Genomic DNA, 21,339 nt, shown 5'->3' on the forward strand with positions numbered 1-21,339 from the left:
GAGCCACCCAGGCGCCCCACTTTTTTTTTTTTTAATTGCAGCAGTCTTTTTTAGATATAATCCTGGAGCAGTAAGACTTCAATCCTATTAATTAAGGCTGAATTGAGAGGGAGGAGATGACAAAAGGGGAGACTAGAACTTAGAAATGCAAGGAACCAGGAAAGGAGTAAAGAGATTGAGATGTAAAGACAAACTTTATCTGTAATCTGCGTTCTTCACGATTATTAATGTGTTTGGATTTTTAAAATATGAAATCTCCAGTTGGCAGTCCACATGCTGAACCCAGTCCACAGATATGCTTTGTCTGAGCAAAAACAAGTTTAAAAATTTAGTGATTTCCTGAGAAATTGCTGGCATTTCTTGAAAGAACTTGACTCTCTTGCCATCCTGGACATGCATGAGAGCTATTGGCCAGAGCTGTGTGGCGCCTGTGACCTTCAGATGGAGTAAGAATTCCCCACGTCACTACCGTCTCTGTGAGTCCTTTATACCTCCTTGGTTCCCAGGTCACATGTGGTTATTATTTGTCATCTTACTTGTGCTGCTGTTATTCGTGTAGTGGGAAAATATTTTTTGTACATAAGACCCTAATAAAAGTAGGGTAGAAACGACAGATGGAAGGGACCGCATGTTTTAAGAAGACCAATAAGCTTCCAGGTGGGCCTCCCCTGTGGGTACTCGAGTGTACAGAGCCTGGCTTAGCCACAGCCATGGTCAGAGCCATCCTTTGAGGCCTCTGTCAGGCTGCGTGCCTGTGGGCTCGTGCCCAGCCTCTTCAGCAGCCGGATGGCCTGCATGGTCTTTCCTCAGAGCGCTTATCGTGTTGTACCTTGCTGCTGTCAGGAAGACAAGAGCACGAGGTCATGTTTGAATTGGAGAGACAATTGGCACCGAATGAACCACATTCTCCAACACGTTCACCCTTGGTCCCTTCCGGCCGACCTATCAAAGGAAGCTGCCTGTGGGTTATAGGGAGAGGTTTTCTGAGTGCTGTTCTTGGCCCCAGACAGCCAAGAGCTGGGGCCTCATCCATTTCTGATGCCATCACTGAAGCCTTTATGTTCACCTCTGTACAGGTTTCCCAGCTCTGTTCAAGCTTTTTAGTAAGGACGCTTTGGGTGACAGAGTTGCTTTTGTAAGAACTCCTTCAGTGGAGCATGTTTAGGAGGGCACTTTCAGCCCCCTGTCCCCCACACCCCCAAGGACTCAGGAAAGAGCTTGCCCTCACTCCAAGCCTGCTCAGCTGCCAGGGAAGGACACAACCTTGCTCACATTATGGAGTGACTAATTACTCCCTGTGGGAGAGGGAAGGAGTCCCAGTTGCCTTAGTGAAGAAGAAGGTTCACTTCTTCAGGCTTCTCTGCCCGTCCGCCAAGAGTTTGACCCACCACTCTTGGGTTTTGGCAGGTTAAGATCTCCATATATGTTCAATTTCTCAACTAAAGCACACTGTGCTATTTATGTGGCCACATGTGGCTTCTCTACCTTGAGTTAAAGATAGTGATCAGAACAACAGTGACAACACACACACACACACACACACCCCTTCGATGAGCACAGTTAAAATATTCCTAAACTTTATTCGAACCACACCTGATAGAAATGCTAGAGGCAGTTTCACTGTGAATACACAGATGCGTTTTGTCTGTTTTCTTTCCTGTTTTTATCCTATGCATCATCTAGGATTCAGCTAAATGTATTGGAAACTCAGTAATACTGGCTTGACCAAAGAGGGGTTTATTTTTTTCCCTTAGCAATAAGTCAGATGTCAACATCCAGTGTCCAGTCTTTCTGCTCCCCTTCCTTTAGCATGTTGGTTTCATTCTTGTGTTTATTGCCTCTTGGTCACGGGAAGGCTGCTACAGCTTCAGCCTCATTTCTGCATTCCAGGCAGGAAGAAAAAGCAGGAGGGAAGATTTTGTATTGATAAAGCAAAAACTCTCCCAAAAATCCTTAACAAGTGTTTTCTGATGTGGAAACAATGGCCATAACTATGTCATTGTAGCCACTCCTAGGAACTGATAGAATATTTTAACTCCATGCTTTTCTGCGCTTCTTCCTCTCACCGTCCACCTGTGTTCTGTGAGTCAAGAAAGAATGGGGGAGGGACGCCTGGGTGGCTCAGTTGGTTGGACGACTGCCTTCGGCTCAGGTCATGATCCTGGAGTCCCGGGATTGAGTCCCGCATCGGACTCCCAGCTCCATGGGGAGTCTGCTTCTCCCTCTGACCTTCTCCTCTCTCACCTTCTCACTCTCTCTCTCAAGTAAATAAAAAAATAAAAATCTTTAAAAAGAAAAAAAAGAAGGAATGGGGGAAACTGACAGTGCTCGTGCAGTTAGCAGTGTCTGTCAGTTCTTACTCATTTCAGAAAAACATATAGACACATGTGGACAACTGTTTTCTCACTTTCCTTCACTTTTTTTTTTTTTTAAGATTTATTTATTTATGAGAAGGGGAGGCTCAGAGGGAGAGAATCTTTAAGCAGACTCCAAGCTGAGCCCAGAGCCTGACATGGGGCTTGGTCTCACGACCCATGAGATCACAACCTGAGCCAAAAACCAAGAGTCAGATGCTTAAGTGACCGAGCCACTGGGGCATCCCCTATTTTTCCTTCACTCTTAATTTTCTTCTTCTTAATGCCTCCTTTGAAAGAGGAGAGTCCATTCAGTGCAGGTATGTGAAAGGGAGGATTTCCAGTGCCAGTTGACAGTGTGGTAGGTCTGTCAACAGAGTCGGAAGCACTTGGGATTTGAGCATCCTCTGAGCCTCGAGGCCGGGTCTCTACAGACAGAGAGAGAGGGGAGCTGTGCAAATGTGGCTGTCTACCAGGCATGTTTCCTGGCCTTGGAACCATTTTGATTTTCTCTCTACTAATTGCCCATCTCTGATTCTCCCAGACATTTCCCTCACCTTATCTGCAGATCAGTCAAAGGCTGAGTTGTATTTTTTTTTATTATTAGTATTGGACTTTGGGACTATAGCCTGCTGCAGTGTGCAAACACAAGCAAAGCAAATACATGACAACATGAATAAATTCATTTAAAGTAAACTACACTCTTATAATTACTTTCTTGGATATTCAGCATAGTTTCTTCTCCTTAGGCAGCATGTACAGTCATGACTATTTCTCATTATTTCTGATGCCATTAATATTAAAAATAATGGCATTTATTGAAGACCTTCAACATGTCACAGCTCTGTAAAGAACACAGCCGGGACCCTGATGACGGGCTTCTACTCTAAAATAAATGTACAGAGGGTGCTTCAAAATCGCAGGGGGAATAATAATTCCTTTGTAGAAATTCCGTGTACCGGCTGTGTGCAACCAATGGAATTGGGTTCTGCTGGAGTTTCCCTTGGGCTCTTGGATATTTTTCTGAGTCAGGTTTGTTCATTTACATCAAATATCTAGTCAAATTCCTTGGCTGTCAGCTGTTAAATGAATATTAAGCCGCCAATATGACCAGATTGACTGGATATTTTGGCAAAGCCAGGCAGTGAGTGAAGAGACAAGGTATATGGGAAAGCATATGCTTGAGAAGGCAGAGGAAAGAGACTCCAATAATCTATCCGTTATTGAGATTCCATTCAATGCCACGTATAGAGGTCTATGGATTTATTGTTGAGGTTTGGAAATGGTGGTTTGTTATGCTTGCGGGTCCATCTTCATCCTCAGTGGGAAAGCTGGAAGCTTCTTGACTGCCCGCATTGTTACTCCTCTTTGGATTCTGCTGCTTAGCACTGTACCAAGTACGCACTAAGAGTTTGTTGAATAAATGAATGAATAGGCAATGATACTGTTGAATTATATTTAACTTAACTAAGGGCAATGTAAACACACCCAAAATCTATATGGGTTGGTAGAAGAAATGAATATACTGAATGAGGTTTTCTCAATAAAAAATAAGGATAATTATAGGAAACGAAGAAGCACTGTAAATTAAGTTATTCTGCATGACTTTGGGCAAGTTCTAAGCCTCAGACAGTACACACCTCACAGAATTATTATAGGGTTAAATAAAATATTTGATGTGTTTAACATAATACCTGGTACCTTATAAATTGTCACAACATTTCAGGCATGACAAGTTTCTTTTGATTTCTCTGGGACTCCAAAGAAATTTTGGACCAAGAATCAAGTTGAGGAGTGTTGCTATATCAGGACATCTTGTGAGCTGTAGGGGCTGCTACTTCTCTGGGATGATCCACCATCTGGTTATGGGTCTTCCTCAAAAGAGCAGTGGGGGTGAGGGGGGGATGCAGCCCCGAAGCCAGGCTGAGCAAAGTCTCCCGAACTATAACTCCCATTCCATGGGATGGACATGCTTAGTTGAGAGATTACAGCAGCACTGGGAATTTGGAAAGGAGAATTGTACAGGGCCAGAAGTCTTTTATAAAGAAGCAGCCCAAGGGAGAGGAGAAGGCGGATGTGAGGAAATTCTCTCGGAGGATGAGATTTAGAATTCTTCTGGGGAGAAGTAGGGACCTTTTCCTGTCAAGACAGAGGTGTGTTCAGAAAGGCTGTGGTGTCCTGGGTGGAAAGGAGAGAACTCCAGGTCCAAGAAATGGAGGGAGATACTAGAAAGGACCTGAATGTGGTCCCAACAACAGGGTAACTGTGAGTGAGTGACGTGTAGTGCTCAAGAGTTTGAAAGGTCATCCTAGCAAAGACAGGGGCATGGCTTCAGGGGTCATCATCAAAGCTTCTGAGGGCCATCATCAAGCCAGTCATTCCCTCTCTGAGGTCCACCCCAGCTTTCTGCCTATTGAACATCTCAGCCCCCAGCCACTCAGTTCAGGACTCCCTCCATTGGCTCCCGGGACGGGACGTGTGCTGTTCATTCCCTTCATACCAGGATTCTAATCTTGGCGTCAAGTTCATCCTTTCCCACAGCAGCCAGGCTGTTTTCTAAAACAAATCCTGAAGGTCTTATTTCCTTGTTAAAACGTCAGTCCTTGGCTTTCCAGTGTTTTCAGGAAACAGTTTTCCCTTGCCGCCAACAGACCTGTCACCTCCCAACAACCGGGAAATGTTTGCACACTCGTTCTCCTCTTCTCCTCCCCCAGATGTGCGAATAGTTGAACTCTGTTCTTCTCCATCCTGGTTAGTTCCACTCAGCTCAGTCGTTTCTCCAGCAGTCTGTCCGACCCCGCCCCCCTCATCCGTAAGCTGGGTTAGGTGCTCCCTCTGCTCACTTACGGCCCGGTGCTCCTCTCCTGCCACCAACCTTCCCCCTCGTCTCATTATCTTTTTATCTGGCCTTCTACTCACACGTTTATGTATGCCTCCAGGGTCTTACTTATCTTACATAGACAGTAGCTAGTTCTTGGTAAATGGTAGAAGCACTTTTCTAGAATAAAAGGACAAATGAATGGATGCCTCATGACTTGAATCAGAACACATACTGAGCAATCAGACTTCTGTTTAAGATGGTTTTCAATGATACTGAAGGTGTTTCTTGGGGTCTGACCTTCACGGCTTCACTTGTTGGCTTCTCTGGACATCTTTTTTTTTTTTTTTTTTTTTTTTTGTCCCCTCATTATTTACAGCAGCAGAGCTTTTCAGTCCTTCTAGATTTGATTTTCCTAATTTATCTGTACTTCCATCCTTAGGATATTTATTGGGTAGCCAAAAGAGCAAAGGGAAATTTTTATGCAGGTCATGCCTATACCTGAATAAGAATTCTTGACGGCAATGAAGTCGGGCTCCTTCTAGAAAGATTAAAAGCCTTACATCTGGAGAGTCGTTTAATAAGAAGTGAACATTCATATGTTGTCTTGCTGACTTTTAAAGGTAATTAAAGCTGTAAGTGAGCTCATGATGAAGGTTCTTCATTGATAGGAATGGTGGTTGTTCAGAAACGCTCAGGAAGCTGACTAGTTAGAGAAGAAACTGTCCCAGAATCTCCCAAGCAAGGATCTCTGACATAACCAGGCAGCAAGCTCATAAATCAAACTTACCTCACCCAGTCATCATGCTCAGTGAAGTTTTGAAGGTTAAACATTTCAGTTCTTAATTTGGTTTTATTATTTTAGATCAGATTATGTAGAGATTTTGGTGTAAGGATTAGATATATTATGAAATCAGCGGAACATTTTCAACTTCGGAATCAAATAAAACATATTTACTGTATAAAAATGCTGGGAGAAGATATTTGTATTTATCACTGTTACTGGCAAACTAATAGGCAGAAACTATAGGATTTCAAATTTATGGGTCTTAAGAGGTAGTCACAAAGGACTATTTGTTTCCTTGCTATCATCGTTAGAATAATGTATGTTATACTGCTGTCCCCATTCAAAACTCAAGTATTAAATCATAATAATTGATAAACTGTTTCTAAATTCTAATATATCCTTTAAAGACAAAGTAATCTCGATGTCCTCTCTTCTGCTCCCCTGCCCTGCCCTGTTCCCCTTCCTGCTTTCCTCGCTTTAAGTCTCTATCTAGAACTATACCCTGAATTGGAGAAGGGAAGCCGATATTCTGGAATCATCAAGCAGCTCTTTTTCTGTGAATTGTGCGAATTTATGTTTACTGGAAGTTCTGATATTTGCCCTCAATGCACACTTCCCGCTGTTACTATTAGCAAAAGCTGAGGACGTTGAAGAGAGCCGAATGCATCTGGCTGCCGATTTCTGGGAATGTGAGTATCTGCCGTGCCTTTTCAAGTATTCTGCTTTGGGTATTTTTCATTTACTCTTTAATTATTAGCATTTATATCTTTTTCCCTATCTTTACATGTTACTTAAATGTTCAAAGGCGATATTCCCTCACTGCCAATCTGAAGAGCTTCTTTTTGAAGACGGGAGCAGCATGGGGAGTCCCAGCATCTGCTGAACGGAGCCACTCTAAATGGTTGGCAGTCGGCTGCTGTCGGAAGTAATTTTGAATCAGACTCTATTTGCTTTGCAAAAACAAGTAAAACATGTGTCAGTAGCTCTTCTCCAAACAATGATCTTTAGAGTCTCTTCGTGTATCCCTATGTCAAAAATTTCCATTTATCTTTTAAGTATTTCTATACAGTATACTTTGAGGCTTGTGTGAGGCGGCATAATTGGGGACTGAGAGCTATCTCACGAAATGGGACACTTGTGGGCCAGGGTGCTGAGGGCCTTAAAGGAGAATTCCCATGAGTCCTTTAGCTTCGACTAAAGGACTGGTGGACTCACGTCCTCACAACCCAAATCTTTGTGTTTGCCAGCAACCCACTAGACAACTAGAACATTCGGGTGGCTTTCTAGTTAGTTTTGAATTTGTTAAATTATCATCGTTTTCCAGTATTTTTTCCTTTGTTCTAAATGACATGTCAGGACACATTTATAGACACATTATGTACCTTAAGGTAGCACAGAGTGGGACGAAACATTTAAATCTTCATTGTTACAATCGCTTCTTTTTCTTAGTAATTTTTCTTTGGGCTCAGAACTCGGCTTTCTTTTTTTTTTATCATATTGGGACCAAATTTTATTTTAACATCCAAATGATCATTTTTAGTGTATCTAGTTAAAGAGTAATGATAAGCACTAGAAGTTTTTTTGGCAACAGTTAGAAGTTCAAGGGGCTCTTTCTAAGTTAATTTTGACTTATACTAGGCTCCTAGCTTTCAGGAAATTGACTATGGATGTCCACTGCAATTAGAGTGACCAAAAGTTGCAACCTTCTGGTAGCTAAGTAAAAGAGTAGATCATGCTAGTGATTTTTCTGAGAGACAATTCAGCTGCCCAAAGGCCAGCTCTTTGGTTTACACCTAAGTGATTCAGGGTTAAATATAGATCTTTACTATTGTGAAGGACATCAAGTTCCAAGTTCAAGTTCCAAGGTAAAATGTGCTTATTTTTTAACTGTTTGACACTGAATGTCAGTAAAAACAGGCCTAGCAGATTTCATAAGTACAGGGTGAGTCCTTTCCTGGTGGTATGTGACAATCACTAACATTCCTCCTGAAATCTTTATGTGTTGATGAATTAACTAATTTGCACTGGTAAGCCACGTCTGATTCGGTTATTTCAGTCACCTTAATAATCAATGCAGATTGCTGCATGATCGATTTAGCAGCAGAGTTGGAAATTAATCATAAAGACACTTCCTAGATTGTGGTCAGATGTAGTGCCCACAAAAGATGTGATCTTATGCCAAGGATTCTTTTCACAGGCCTGGGTCTCAGTTTTCTCCTTTTTGTTCTTCCTCTTGTTGGTACAGCTGCAAATACTGTCCAAGTCTTAGAACATCATAAGCAGGGGGTTGGGGGAAGAACCTCATAAGCAACATTGTGTTTATGACATCACACTTAGATAAGGATGAATTTGAACTTGAGAGTAGATAGTTTAGCTTCTTAAAAAGCCATCCAAAATGATGGCTGAAAAATTAAATCTTCAAAATGACCTGACAGATTTTTTTTTTCTTTTTCTGGTACTGTTAAAGTAGCCGAGGGTGTAAACATCTATTAAGCATGCATACACACTTGTGCAAACATACTTGGTCTGTTTGATTACTTTTGCGTTTCACCTATTTTTGACGAAGCATGCATTTTAAATATGGGACTGATAAGTTTCTAAAGACAGTTTTTCTCAAGTCTGTAGACTTTCTGATGTTAAGATTTCTGCACAGTTCTTCCTGGGATGCCCACTATACTGAGTCCAGTGAAATGAAAAATACTTATTTTCATCTGGGAGAAGTGATCAATGTCTGCACTTACCTGCTGATAGTTCTTGATTGAGTCTTTGCCTGGCCATGTATCTCTGTCAGGTGACCTTCATGCCTACTGGCACAATAATCATTAAAAACAACTAGAGTGTCCCCGCTGAACAGTTTGAGTCTGGACAGACAGTTACAAAGTATCAAGACCTCTGTGACTACAGTGACATGACATCAGTGACTTAAAAATGCTAACTTCTTGGGGTGCCTGGGTGGCTCAGTGGGTTAAAGCCTCTGCTTTCGGCTCAGGTCATGATCCTGGGGTCCTGGGATCAAGTCTCTCTGCTCAGCAGGGAGCCTGCTTCCCTTCCTCTCTCTGCCTGCTTCTCTGCCTACTTGTGATCTCTGTCTGTCAAATAAATAAATAAAATCTTTAATAAAATGCTAACTTCTCAATGGATTTCAAGTAAATGACTAAATTAAGTGAAACAGAGTCTCTTTAAGAAGTTTCCTAAATTGAGTAAATTATTGTAAGAAAAAAGTACTTTATGGGAAAACACGGTATCACAGGACGTCTTGCAAAGTTGAAGTTCCGTTGAACATGTGAGAAGGTGAAATTGCCCTGGGGATACCTGAACCCCACTCTGAACCCTGCCTGCCCTGAAGCTGGGCGGCACATGGGTTCTCTCACCAAACCTGAGTCTTAACAGTAGAGCCTGTGGTGACTTTTTCGTATGATGCCTTGTTGGTTGTATTCTGAGGAACAAATAGTTGGCCATATTCTAGAAAATGCCCTTTGAATATAATACTGCTTTATGGACCATCTAGTTCATGCTAGGCACAGCAGGACAAGATCCAGTTGGGGCCCTTGCTTCTGGCAGGCTCTTGGTGGCCTTGCTTGATCTTGGTTCATGTACTTTCTTCTTCCATACATGAAAGGGCCTGGCTTTTCTTTAGTCCTTGAGAGATAGTTTGTAACAACAGTTGGTTAATATAATACGTATTAGCTGCTTTCTCCTTGCAAAACACTAAGAGGAGGTTTTTTTGTTTGTTTGTTTGTTTGTTTTCTCACACTTGCATGGAAACAGTAAGAGCAATCTAAAGGACAAGAACGTATTTAAGGATCCCACGCCCTGGCCTGAGAAAGTTGGGTATTTAAGGGCAAAAATGTGAAGATACTTAAGCTTGAGAGCTGGGACCTCAGGAAGATACATTTATCTGGCTCTTAATTTTTTTTTTACAAAGTGGTATCCTTATATTTGTATGCCTTTTGGTCCAACCAACCAACTACCGACTCAGTAAGGAGTAAACTCCAAAGGTAACAAAAGCATTCAAATCAAGTGGGCTCTTTTAAAAGTAGCCAGAGGAAAATAATTTTATCAAAGTATGTTTTTTTTTTAATCCACTTGCCAGATCACCAGTCATTTCTTTAATATGAACATTTCAGTTGGTCAAGAAAACTAAGGCCGTTTTTAGACATGCCTCTTGGTCTGAGTGTTTTTTCCACTGATTTATTGCATTAACTTCTTTAATTTTTTTTTTCAAATTTTTATTTAAATTCCAGTTAGTTAACACATAGTATAATATTAGTTTCAGGAGCAGAATTCACTTATGGTGCTTATCATCGCAAGTGTCCTCCTTAATCGCCATCCCCCGTTTAGCCCATCCCTTATCCAGGTCCCTCCATCAACCCTCAGTTTTTTTCTCTATCATTAAAAGTCTTTTATGCTTAGCTTCCGCCCTCTTTTTTTTCCCTTCACGTATATTCATCTGTTTTTGTTTCTTAAATTCCACATACGAGTGAAAGCATATAGTATTTGTCTTTTATGGACTGACTTCACTTAGCACAATATACTCCCATTCCATCCACATCTTTGTAAATGGCAAGATTTCATTCTTTTTGATGGCTGAGGAGTATTCCAGTGTGTGTGTGTGTGTGTGTGTGTGTGTGTACATATCTTCTTTATCCATTCGTCAGTTGATGGACAGCTGTGTTCTCTCCACAGTTTGACTGTTGCTGATAATGCTGCTATAAACAGGGGGGTACACGTACCCCTTTGAATCTGTATTTTTGTCCTCACAAGTTTTCTACGTGGAGTATCAGGTCATCTGCAAATGGAGTAAGTTCTTTTAAAATGCAGAGTCTACCACAAACAACAACAGAAAAAGGGCAGACTTCTCCATCTTTTACTCTCTGCTATGCTTGTTTTCCTCATCATTTCGGGACCAGGATCACGTGCTCTTCCCACTTTTAGGCCTCATCATCTTTTCTGCTAAATAAATCTTCTCTGGCTCAAGTTTCACTACATCCAAAGGACTTTATTTCTTTGTACATTTTGTAATTTTCCATTGTGGGCCAAATCCAGCCGAATCTTATTTCTGGGAATCTTTCAGGACCTGGATTAAAGGTAAATAAGTCTCTCACAGGAGGATTTGTGTTGCTTCTGCTGGATGTACTGGAATGATATCAATCTGGGAATAATTTATGTTACTTCTTGGCTTGGGATTTACCAAACTTGGAAAGAAGTATAAATTTGATCCCCAAATCTGAATAAAGGCAGTCCTAAGTTTATAAATTCTCAGGCAGACTTTACCCAAGATGTGGGCCTCATCTCTACCTCCATTTGCCAGTGGGAGGATTTTTTCTTAATCTACAGTTGCATTGACTGTCTAGCCCTTTGAAAAGTCCCAACTTTATGTGTAGGTCTTGGCTCCAACTGGTGCTCTATGTGAAGGCCCAAGACACTTTTCTATCCTTATGAGGCTATTGATGATCAAAACTGGCAAGTCCTTAAGAGTAGTCATTGAGTCAGCTTTCATTTATGACTCTGGTTAGAAATTCTTCATCTTGAGACCCTGGGAATTTCCTTTAATTTCTTGCAGGCTCAGCTCTGCCTTGAAATACATATCATTATATTTTATGCATCATTTCTAGATGCTCTCCATCAGGAAGGTTTTTAGGATATGTAGCCTGCCATATTGCCAGAAATAGAGGTTCACAGATGCTTAGAAGATTTTTTAACTTAAATACACAAGTGTACTTCTCAGCCTAGAAAGCTACAGGACTTAGAATCTGTATCACATGATTTTTTGTGTGCAATCTTGGAAGCTTTATTAATTATCCTGTGTAGCTTGATATGAGTTCGTGTGTGTTAGTTGAACCTCTTCCCTTAGATTATTAACTTTTGAGGCTTGCAGTTTGCATCTTCTTCTTCTTCTTTTCCCCCTGTATGTCCCATTGGGCCTAGGATAGTATCAGGTACATGATAGTTGTTCAATAAATATTTCTTCCTTGGTTTAAATGATCATCAGGCTTTTCCTTCACCCAGGTTGGGAAAAAACCATTGTAGCTGTCACTTTTGCTGTCTCTTCTTTTCATTTAAGCATTTGAATTTTTCTTCCTTCTAGTGGAAGTTACTGAATACTTATGATTCAGTAATTCCTGATCCCACTGAGGCCAGTCCTTTTTTGGGTAATTAGTGTGGATACTGAAGACCCAATCTGATTTTTTACTTCTCTCTCATTATTGGCTGATATAACCCTGGACATTTCAATGTTCTAAATTTTGGTTGTTTTTAGCCCAATTTAGTTATTTTAGTAGCTCTGGTCTGACTTTTTTTTTAAAAAGGTGTTTGAAGAGAAAGGTAAAGGTAGTCATTTGTGGAGAAGAGAGAAATGCTTTTGGAAGACAATCAGTGCAAAGGCCTTATTTTATGTGCTAGTTAACCTACAAGAGCTTAAAAATTCTGAAACACATGTGATGCACACCATCAAATAGGGGATTTCTGAAATTATAGTTGTATGCTAATTACTCATTTTAGGCTCTCGTTTTTTGAGGCAGTAAATGATCCTAAGCCCTCTGTCTCAGTGAGGGGGAAAAAAAAAACTTCGAAGTCGGGGACTGTTAGTCACCAGTATAGGAATTGCCACTTTTCTAAACCTGAATAGAAATGAATTCAATAAAAAGAGACATAATGACAGATTTATAAAAGTAACGTTCCTTCACATAATGGGTTTCCTATTCTAATGTTTCTTTACTGTAATCCTTTAAAATTATGCAAAAAATTTATTATTTAAGTGATAGTAAAGAATTCATTAAAAGATTAATAGTTCTGGTTTACCAATTCACTTACTAGGTCACTTAATTATTTAGTTCATTAATTCTGTAAATGTCAGACTTACCATGAACTCTAGTGATTTGCATAAGTAAGGTTATAGTTCTACTGGTAATCACAGTCTGACAACTTCAAATAGGAATTTGGCATCATTTATACATTTCAAAATGAAATAAAATCTTTTTTTTTTCTTTCAAACCAACAAGGGAAATCCAACAGCTGAGAAATCGCAACAATGTAATCTAGCTATTCAGCTTCCAACTTTGTCCAGTAAAAGGACCATGATGGGCAGCTGTAATTAAAAAAAAAATCTCCAAAGAACAGGACAGAAATAGCTTCTAGATTAAGCAATTTGAAGGACTCTATTTTTGAGATACATGCTTTTCTTAAAAAAAAAAAAAAAAATATATATATATATATATATATATATATATTCTTCTCAATGAAAGAACTATGAAGTCTTCTAGGGATCCGTATTTTATTTTATTTATTAAAAATGGTTACTCACTGGGAAAGCTTCAGGAGAGGCAACATCTCATTATCATAAGGGTCCTAGAGCCGAGCTGGCATGTTCATATATAATGAATATCATTTACACCATGCTAATGCATTCACATCACTCACAGGCACTGTTTACCTTTAATACAATTTAATCTACACAATATAAAATTGGCACATTATTAGATTTAACAACGGAATTAGTACAAATAGCCACCAGCTATTACTAAACTTTACTAAAAGTCACTTGAACAATGCATAGAATATGATTCTCTTTCTATTCTTTTTTCCTTTATGCAGTTTAATATTATCTTAGCAGGTGTGAATAGAGACAATCTGCTAATGTTTATTAAATAAAATGGAGTGTTTGCAAACTTTGGCCTCTGTAAGGGCACTTCTAATGTATAAGGTCTTTCTTGGAGTGAAATTCTTTTCCTAAGGCCCCTGGGAGAAATGCTACCCTTTATTTTAGGCAGTTTCTCAGCAATCCATAGTTCATTGGTTCCCCCATGACAGCATTTATCTGTGCTCACAGTTCTAGATTCATTAACATTTGCTATGAGGGTGTTAATAAAACAGAGAGAGACAAAGAGTTAGGAATGAAGAAAGAAAAATCAGGTTCTCCTGGGACAAAAATTTCATATCACAGCTGAAGGGAAAATGATCACATTAATATGGAGAAGATTATAGGTTTTATAGTTTCTACAAATCCATGAGAATGGATCAGAGACTATATACATCAATCCACAAATAAATAAATAAATTATTATCTTGGCATATATATTTTCATGCAGGTGTATTCAGGAAGATGAGAAATAACAAGATGGAAACCTGCCTTCAGAGTTGTACTTTGCTTAACAAAAGAGGGAGGAAACAAGTTATACTTACTTTTGTGTGGTCATTGTTGACAAAAATATATACATTTGATTTTATTGAAGGAGCAATTGAAATAATGTGTCTTGTTGAACATTTGTGAGAAAAGCACAGCATTTAGGTTTTTAATGTGTCAAAGGTCTGGGAATTAACTTGCAAGAATAATGGCTCCACCTGATGTTATCACTTAGGAAGCTATCATCTGGTTGTTAGCTCAAATGATCTTAAACAATGGAAATGTATTATTTCACCTAACGGTAAGACAAGGTGTAGAAAAGAGTTTTAAGATTTTTCAAGGAAGAAGCTTCAAAATAATCTTCAAGTTGTTAAAAGACAAAATTCAACTGAGATCTTATTGGCTTTTTTCAATGATTCATGAATCGGGCAGCATCTTGTCCAACAGATAGAAAGGAGCTCCAAAGAGCTATAGGAAATGAAAGACTTTTAGGGACAGAAGGGAGCAGGACAAGGAAGTCAAGAGGAAAGAAGGGACTGCTTGTGGTCACCTTCCTTTCAGGGATTGGGGTGGGGGGTTCTACCAGGCAGATTACCTCACTAATGCTGACCAGGTAATTCCAGGTTGACTGGTTTAAGATTCCACTCTTGGGAGAGGTGAAAGTGTTATTACATTAGGTTTTAAGTCTCAGTTTGGTTTAGCACAAGTGACTCCATTTCAGACCTGTTGTCTTTTTGAATAATGCCTAACTCATAGACTTGCTACGAAAACTTAATTAGATGATGTAAAGAACATAGTAAGGTGCCTAATGCATAGTTTGTGTTCAACACTTTTATTCCACTGCTTTCCACATCTCTCCCTTCATCTTCTGAAATCTGAATTTATCTTCTCACAGCCCTTCACTCTGCATGTCACATTCTGAACCACCATCATGTGTCACCTGTGGTCCATTCTGCAGCTAACATTTTCCCATAGCTTAACAAGCTATAACTTGACACATTATGTCAATATGTCTTAGTACTTTCCAGGTGCCCTGCCTCTTGCTCAGTCACATATCTCAGTGCTTTGGCCAAACCGTGCTTCCCTTCTCATGAGCTTTTGTTGCCATTATACTCACCAAGGCGTTCCGTTATAAGTTAGGATCAATTCCTTACCATCTCCAAGGCTCTTCCCTTCATCCAAACTGAAAGCCAAATGTATCTCTATCATTGTAATCCCTTTTCTTTCCTCAAAGCAAACATTATCCTCGATCCCCCCCCCCCCCACCTCTTTCAGTCTGTCTTTCCAAAGGGACCCTGGGACTAGGGTTTATAGATTAGTGGGTTTCCTAGAGTTTATAATTGATATTGAGAGGCTTGGGATAAAAAGAATGGGCAAAATATTCTGATTTGCCCTTGAAGTCCTACATTTGTTAGGTCTTCTCCTATCCACCCTCCCTAATGCAGAATGGAGAGGAGAAGAAAGTTCTCAAAGACCTCCCTGACCCAGATTTGCATAATGGCCCTGCTTCCCAAGTGTCTGACGGGGGCACCAGGCTTCTACCTTTAGTTGCATTCTATGCTGTTGGGAAACAGCCAGGTTAGGGTTGTGGAGCATGTCGGAAGAGACGTCATGTTGCAGGAATTCTCATTTTTAAATTTTGTCTGGGGAGATTTCACATAAAGTTGAAGAAGCGAAGCTAATGAAAAGGTTGCAGAAGGTTTATGTGTTAAATGACAGGAATCTGAACTAGATACTTGTTTTTTAGGGGGGCACAAGGCTGGAAATTAGAGAAGCTGTGTAGGAAGTGGCAAGATTTAATGAACTCATGGTTGTAAAGGGAGAGATTGAAAGAGCAGGTTCTAAAACAGGCTCAGACTCGGGCTTGTGTGATTGGCATTGGAGTAATATTCCCTACAGGGACTGCAGAGTTGAAAAGAGAAGAGTGTGTTCCAGTAAAAAATTAAAATCTTGATCTTTGCCATGTTAAACATGAGGTGGTAATGAGACAGCAGGAAGCTACTTTGGTGAGCCAGCAGGAAAACAAGACTTAAACGGCTGGAGAAGTATGACATGCAGAGGTAAAACGGACTGGTTCATTAGATAATCATACCTTTCAATTACACAGTATTGAGCTTTACAGTTTACAAAATACTTTCATATACATCATCTGAATCTTCATGACAGCCACATAAAGCAGGCATTATTGTCCATTTTTTACAGGTATGGGGACTGATGTCCTAAGGAGCACTTTGCCCTGGCCAGTGAAACTACTGATAAGTGCTAGAACTGTGATTCAGGCCAAGGTACCTTCATCGCCGAGGTCAGTATGCCTCCTGCAGGCTCATACTGGCAGTTCTGAAAGCCCCCTTGCTATTGTTTCCTTTGGAGATGGAATGGCCCAAGCTTTGTAGAACTATATCCCCTGACAGCAATGTAACTTTTGTTTTAAGTTTCAAGCATACTTTTTCCCCAGATGAAGGTCATGTGGCAAATGACCAAGAGCCTTGGCCTGCATGTCCGGAATTCCCCCAGTGTCCTCTAGGATACTGGGGGTAAAAATCATGGGGTTTCTCCCCTGTGTTGATATCCCACTTCTTTTTTGCCGGCAAAACCAGACTTCACAGAGGAAAGGGTGGCCCCAATTACATTTTTACTGTTCTAGACCATCAAGGGTGTCCCATTCCCTTTGCTGTGATTGGCATCTGGGTGGCAGAGGGGAACAGTAGGAAGTGCAGTCAATGTTCTAGGAGATCCCTGGGGAGTCAGGAGCAAGGGTTTCTTGTTTTTAAAAAGAGACAAGGAAGGGATGTCCCCCCTTTCTCTCTGTGGGAGATGTCATGTCTGAATGTGTTGCCGTTACTTCTTTAATGATCTTAGGTCTGTAAGTGGAGAGCCATCGCAGTTAAGATGTCAGAACTCAGGAGAGATGAAAACAACTTGATGACTTGCTTAAAAACAAAACTAAACTGAGTAAATTTTAAAGATTTTATTGGCTTTATTTGATGATTCATGAATCAGGCAGCATCTCATCCAACAAATAGAAAGGAGCTCCTAAAGACTTTTAGGGACAGAAGGGAGCAGGACAAGGAAGTTAGAGGAAAGAGGGGGCTGCTTGTGGTCACGTTCCTTTCAGGGAGGGCAGGGGGGCGGGGGTTACCAGGCAGATTACCTCACTGGTGCTGACCAGGTAATTCCAGCTTGACTGGTTTGAGATTCCACTCCTGGGTGAGGTTGAAAGTATATTTAAGTCAGGTATTAAGTCTCAGTTTGGTGATGTGGGCTTAGCACAAGAGACTACATTTTGGACATATTGTCTCTTATTTAACAATATTATTATTGCTGTTGTTACAGATGAGAAAAGTAAACAAGCTTGTTCAAAGTCACAGAGCTGGCACTTGGCCTGAATCCAGGCACTTGTAAATTCTGCCAAGCCTCTCAATTTTATCATGTGATCACCTTTATACTAATCGTGTGGCACAAGCCACATCAGGCAATTTTACGTTTAAAGGAACTAAGGCTCAGAGAAGTTAAGCACCTTGCCCAAGGCCACACAGCTTGTTTTCTTTGAAGCTGGAATTTTAATTCAGATCAACTTGGCTTCCATGCTCACTAAATTATACGCATGAATGTAACAAGGGAAAACATCACTTAGCCTCAGCCCTTCTTGAGGGCTTCACATATTAGCTATAATTTCACAGGTGTTCGTGAAGAGGTTTCTAAAAGGTGGAAGTGAATTGAGAGTATATTTTCTGTCTGACTGTGGCACCCTGAAGCTACTCCCTGGGCCTGGATTTGCCCAGTACCCACAGTGTGCCCTCAGCAGCTGTCAGCTTTCCCAGTGAGAAGACACAGTACCTCTAAGGCTTCAAGGAGTTAGAAGTAAAAACTAAACTCCTTATCAGGCGCTTTCTTTTGTCCAAGTGGCCTTAGCAAAACCACTCTCGCCTTCCTACGTCTTTAACTACTGCTTACAGTTCGTAAAGGCCCTCTTAGCCCTGGAGGGCAGAGGCATCCTGTACTTCAGTGGGGCAGCTGTAGGCAGAGATGGGTCAGAAAACTGTGAGACCCAGCCATCCATCCAACCAGTATTTGTTGAGTCCCTGCTATGTGCTCTAGGTTGGGACGGTGGGAAAATCTATAGATCAGCTTTCCGCTTCACTTTGGAGCTGGGGTCAAGCGTCCACCCCCTTACTTGTCTGTGTTGTTTCGGGGAGGACTCTACCTACAGAGTTTCCATTCGATCCTCTTTTACACAGAGGTACCTATGACACCTGCCTTATAGGACTGTTGTGCGTGTTAAGTCAGATATCAATTGGAATGGTCTGTTGCATAATATGTGATTCATAAATACAACACACACGTCAGTACCCAGAACTACAGCTGCTTGATGAGTACATAGTGCGGTGAGCTGAGAGGAGCGGAGCTCGGAGGGAATATGTAAATGTGAATGTTTGTAAGTGGTCACATAGATTTTAATTGTGTGTAGTAAGGACTTCCGTACGGGACTGCCTGGTTAACACAGAAGCATGTACTGTACGGAACAGGTGATTACCACACGGAGCTAGTGATTAGCTGACTCTGAAAATACGAAGGTGCCAAGCCTCCCCTCAGGAATACTCCTCCCCTGAACATTTTCTCTTCCTATTTGTCATCATTAGGCAAAGCTGCTAGTAGCTGACCACCTCTTTAACCACAAGGCTGACTGTCTCTAGAACTCAGCTAAGAGCTAGCTGCAAACACTGTGCCCCCCTCACGACCGAAAGGATATCATTAATACCCCTGGGCAAAGATCTCAGGCTTTATTGATCCATGGATTGGATTATTAACGTGATGCCTGCTTATTAAAGGTGACTCTCGAAAGCCTTTCTTTTGCAGACCAGCAGTGAAGGGGAGTGTTTACAGAATAAACCTCTTCTGGTTAGGGTTTTCTCCTCCGGTCTTCTAAACTTCCTGCGTCCTACATCATCTCCCCAGTGCACTGGATCTTTTATGTACTAGTATAGCATTAAGAAAAGAAGTTCACAAGGATTTTAGAGAAAAGTTTTGCATCTATAAAAAGTGTATCTCTCAGATACTTATTCTCACTTGCCACTTTCCAGAGGTAAATGGCCTGCATTGTAAAGAGCAAGAAGGTATGACTTACATTTGTATTCTTTTTCTTGCAGTGGCTGGGCTACCTAGGGCAACTTCCTTCACTTTTTTCTGGGCCTCATTTATTAGAATGTCTGGACTTTGAAGCCAAGCAAATCAGAGACTGGTAAGGATGCTGATTCTACATTCCCCCCAGGCGGAATTCATTTATTTAACAATTCAGTAATTCAGAGACATCTTTTCTAATTCATTCACCTATTTGTTAATTTACTCATTCACTTGACATTAATCCAGCTCAACTCTGTGCCAGACCACTGGTTTATTCCTCATATTATGCAGGTAAATAATTGAAGTTAACTCGTGCCTTCAAGGAGCTTGACTTTGGAAGGTGAGAAGGAGCCAGGTTGATTAAAAAAAAAAAAAAAGGAACTATAAGACAAAAGTGATAGGTGTCAAAATAGAGGTGTGTGTAAATCCTTATGTAAGCAGGAGGAATGGAATGGTTAATTCTTCCCAGGGGAAGATTTCAAATAATGGATAAGTAGGATATTGAAACTGGGGGAAGGAACAGGATGGGCAAGGCACCGAGAAAAGAAAGCAGAGGAATGTCCTGAATGTCTACTAGTACGATTACAACAATAGAAGAGATTGAGTGTGGTGTTTAGGACCAGATGATCATTTAAAATTTTTAGGGAGTAGAGTATAGTAATTAGGAGGGTAACTCTGAAAATTGTATGATAAGAGGAAAAAGTGGGAGGGAGTAGTTTTCAAGAAGCTAGTTAAAGAATGATTTCTAAATCAGGAGCAAGATCATGGAGACTGAATTAAGGTAGAGGCATTGGTCGTAGAAAAATAAAGATCTTTAGAAGGAAGAAGGGACAAAATTTGGTCCCTGGGAATGAAGGGTCAGGGCAGAGGGTATGGAAGGTAACTCACAAACAGCACACACCCATCTCTCTGTTTTTGTAGCTCTTCCACTTAAACACTGATTTGTCCAAGATCAACAAGTATTTGTGTTCACGAGAACACACTGGAGAATTTACATATTGCAATATATGTTTCTTTACATATTACTTTATATCTTATATTAGTATTAGGACATTATTTTGACTTTTAAAATTATGCTTATAGGTGCGTTACAATGTCTATGAGTTTTTTAATCAGTATATTAATGCAAGTGCTGTAAAAGCTGTATTGTAAAAGGAGGTGTAGGCTTTGCTCACATGTGGAATTTAAGAAACAAAGCAAATGAACATAGGGGAAGGGAAGGAAAAATAAAATAAGATGAAAATAGAGAGGCAGGCAAACCATAAGAGATGCTGAACTCTAGGAAGCCAACTGAGGGTTGCTGGAGGGGAAGTCGGGGAGGGATAATTGGGTGAAGGACATACAGAAGGGCACTTGATATAATGAGCACTGGGTACTATATGCTACTGCGGAATCACTAAATTCTGTCCTGATAACTAATAGTACAGTGTATGTTAACTTAATTGAATTTGAATAAAGAATTTTTTAAAGGGGAGGGTGTTGGTTCTGATAGAGTTAAAATTCACAAAGCTAGTAGAAATGAGAAGGCAAGTTCAAATATATTGATAACCTGGAAAGGTGAATGGTAGTATTGTGTGTAGACTCATGATGTGATCCCAGATTTTACTTAATACAGCCTTTTTTTTTTGGCACTCTTTCATGTTCTAATGGCCCTACAATAAGTACACACTTAAGATGTTGGTGAATTTGGTTCTCTAGTCTTTTTCCAATTCTATTGCTGATCTTATGGTGTGTGTGTGTGTGTGTATGTGTGAAAAAACACATAGATCTCTCTTGGCCTGACTTTAAATCAATATGGTGACTTCCCTTGGTCTCCTCCTTGACCCCCGCTATGTTGCTGACAACCTCCCCGCTAACAGAACCACACTGCTTTTCCTGCTCTTGCTCAACTTCGAAGCAATAGCCTGTGTGTTCCTCCGTGACCTTTACTTAGCTATAGAGTGACCATAAAAATCTATCATTCAAATGGAACATTTTTGAGAGTGAAAAGGGGTAACTACTTGGGTGCAATAAGAATAAATTGGGACTGCACTGGCAGAGCACAATGTATATTTATCTGAACCATATGCTCCAGTGTGGTAAAGAATTTGCAAGTATTTATTCATCATGGAAGTGACCAGACTTTCTTGCCTGGACC

The sequence above is a fragment of the Mustela lutreola genome, chromosome 4 (assembly GCF_030435805.1).
Source record: "Mustela lutreola isolate mMusLut2 chromosome 4, mMusLut2.pri, whole genome shotgun sequence".
NCBI classification, from domain to species: domain Eukaryota; kingdom Metazoa; phylum Chordata; class Mammalia; order Carnivora; family Mustelidae; genus Mustela; species Mustela lutreola.